The sequence below is a fragment of the Humulus lupulus genome, chromosome 2, assembly GCF_963169125.1.
Source record: "Humulus lupulus chromosome 2, drHumLupu1.1, whole genome shotgun sequence".
Taxonomy (NCBI): Eukaryota; Viridiplantae; Streptophyta; class Magnoliopsida; order Rosales; family Cannabaceae; genus Humulus; species Humulus lupulus.
In genome coordinates, this window is record NC_084794.1 from 220,677,253 (window position 1) to 220,680,746 (window position 3,494).

The window sequence follows — 3,494 nt, forward strand, 5'->3', positions numbered from 1 at the left end:
GAATCCCAAGCGATGAGATGTGGAATTCAAAGTCGGAGATCAAGTCTTCTTAAGAGTATCTCCTATGAAAGGAGTAAAGTGGGTTGGGAAGAGAGGCAAAATTAGTCCCGATTTATAAGTCCTTTTGATATATTGGACAAGGTGGGACCAGTAGCATATAGATTAGCCTTACCGCCAGCTCTAGCAGATAGCCACAATATGTTTCACATCTTGGTGCTACGTAGATATGTGTCAGACCCATCCCACATTCTCAAGTATGATACGTTAACACTTCAGAAAGACTTGAGTTACGAGGAATGACCGATTAGCATCCTAGAGAAGGGGATGAAGGTATTATGGTCTAAGAGTATTCTGATAGTCAAGGTCCTATGGAGTAATAGTACAGAACGGGAGGCAATGTGGGAGTTGGAGGGAGACATCCGAGCACATATCCAAAAATTGTTTGGTAATTAAATTTCAAGGACGAAATTCTTTTAAGTAGGGGAGAATTGTAGTGTCCTAAAATTTTACTTAGCTAAATAGTAGTAGTAGCTAGTAGTAGCTTAGTATTCTAGTTTTGGGATTATAATGTGTTTAAAATATCAGCGTATGCCGATATATCACAACTATAAAGGCTGATATGTCGCCTAAGGTTGATACAGAGAACACGTCGACTTGCACGAACGAACCATGGAGGCTCAGGACATAGGGGCAGGTGATATATCGCCTACAAGGGCAATTTATCAGCTCTTTTGATGTTTTTGAAACTTCGTGGAATCAAATTAGAAATAATCCTCAACAACCTAGATTTTCTCCTGAACGTTTTTGACTGAGTTATGGGCATCTGTTGAACAGAAAATTCAAATTTATTCAATTAATATTCATTTATATAATCTTTTTAAAAGGGGTTAGTTCCACTCCTTGAACTCTATAAATAGGACCTAGCACTCAGCCATTTCATTCATTATTCAACCATTCTTCAGAGTCTCCAAGCTGCTTAGTTTATTCTAGAGAGAAAACACTGGGGTTTTGGGATTAAAAGCTTTCCAATCTAAGTTTTATAAACACTTGGGAAGTAAGATAAGGTGTTATTTTAGTATTGAGGTGTAGATTGAAGTTCTAGTCTATCAAGGTATTCTTATCCTCAGATTTAGTTCATTATAGTTCTTTTATTTTCTTTCATTTTCTTTTAGATCCTAACTTAATTTTATGGCTTTTGGTTAGGTTTTTAAGTTTCTTGATACTTAAAGTTTTTCGGTAAGTTTATATCCTGACGGTTTAGATCTCCTTTTCATCTCCATTTCTTTAGAAACTCATGATTCTTAGTGTTGGTTTTAGGAGTTTTCCAGTCCCGTTCTTGTCTCCAATATCCCAGTTTTTGGTAATGAAAATAGGCTAGATTATATGTGGTATGTTATGTTTATATGATATGTTATGTATATGTGTTATGAATATGTTCTATGTTGTAGTCACTTGGGAAATATAGTTGCCTAGATAGCAAATGAATCCCAAGATTTTTATCATTTCCGTAGATTAGAGTTATGATTAAATCTACCTCAATTAGTTGACAGAGAACCTATATGGTTTATCATATACTATTTTGTGATCTAACCTACCTCGATTAGTAGACAGAGGACCTAGATGGTTTTATCACATACTGTGGTAATGAGTTAATAACCATTAATATTGCAGTCCTATGTTTATATGATATACGTTCTTACGTCATATGTTTTATTCTTATGTTTTATGATATGTTTTTGTAGATTTTCCTTGTTGGGAATTAGGCTCATTCCTTTTATTTTAGATGGTGCAGGAAAATGAGCTTGGAAGGCAGGATAGATTCATGGCAACTTTCGGATGTGTATTGGGGATGAACTGCTGGAAAATCGAGGATGAAGTTTATATTTTTGAGTATTTTCAATTTATGTATTTATTTTTCCGCATTTAGTATTTGAACAAATAAAAGGTTTATGTTTTCTTTTTGTTTTTATCTAAAATAACAATGGGATCCCGTATTTTTAATTTTTATAATAAAGTTATATTATTTTATGCATGTCTTCCAAAATAGTAGCTATGTCTTAGTAGTTTTTAATGGTTCGAGGTCTTAGAATTAGTCGGGGCATTACAGCCTGCCCCCCGATGCCAGGCGTGTTTCTGGGTGGCAAATCAGCTCGCCCCCCATTCAGATTGCTCATTGAGGGAACTTGGTGCAGACTCAGCTTCGGGCTTCGGAGGTTCTTAACCTGATCTTCATGTTGAAACCACCATCTTTGTAGCAACGAAATTCGAATGTGTTTGTTCTCGCTCTCAACGAAAGCACCAAAATGTTGAATGATTTTTTAGTCAATTGATGCAGAGTCAAAATAATTAGTTCAAGAGCTTTTAGTAAAACAATCAATGAACAATAAATGAGTCAAAAACCTAGTAATAATGAGCAATAAATAATAAAGAACACCGAGATTTATAGAGGTTCGGCCCCAAGAATTGGTAATGATCTACTTCCTCTTAGTTTGTATTAATCTTGAAGGTTTACACAAGATCACAAATGATTACAAGTGGATTTCTATGTGTAAAAGACAATACAATAAGGCAGAATCACTGCTAGGTATAAAAATAGGTTGTTCAGTATATTTCTGAACACTGGTTGGTAGGCGATTTTGTGAACCCCCTCCACTGTGGTGGAGAGTTTGTATTTATAACGATCTAATGGCCCATAGGTTGCGCCTGAGCGTAACTTATGGGAAAATATCCCTATAATCTCGCAGGCAGTTGTTGCCCTATTCCTTTGGAGCTTTGACTGAGGTTTCAGGAAGTTAGGTGTGTGGTGAGTGTAACTGCTTTCCACCGACCAGAGTTTATCTATCTATCATACCAACCAGCAGATTTTCTGGTGTTCCTGCAAAGCAGTAATTATTATATATTATGTGAGTATACTATGACTAGCCTGCCCGGCCTAAGGCCATGTGTCTAAAGCATAATGCCACGTGTTCAAGACTAGTGCTACGTCAGATATGCCAATTTTTGGGATAACAACACTAAAACGACTCATTCTCATCATTTTCTCTAACATCCATAGAAACTTTTTACACCCTCCTAATCCATGGCCGTTACATTGTGTAATAAAAATAATTCTTAACTCCCTAAATGAGTCATTTGGCCTTAAAATGTATAATTGAAACTAACACAAGGTTTAGGCACTAAATTTTTTGGTCAAACGGTAACCACTTCATTAAAAGAGTTTATGTTTGATACATGGGATCCCAAAAGATTTTATAAACCAAACTAGTTAAAAAAAAAATACAAGGGTCGACCTAGGCGGCAACATCAGGGTTCAACCCTAGTTTCTACAAGTGGTCTCAGCCGTGGTGGTCGAGCAGGCCGCATATGTACACCCCCTTGAAGCTCTCTAACTTAAGGCTGGTCCAACTTTTCCTTTCCTTTACCTGCACCATATAGCACCCGTGAGTTAAGGTTCAGCAAGAAAACATAACCATGTTTATAAGCAGTTAATCAAA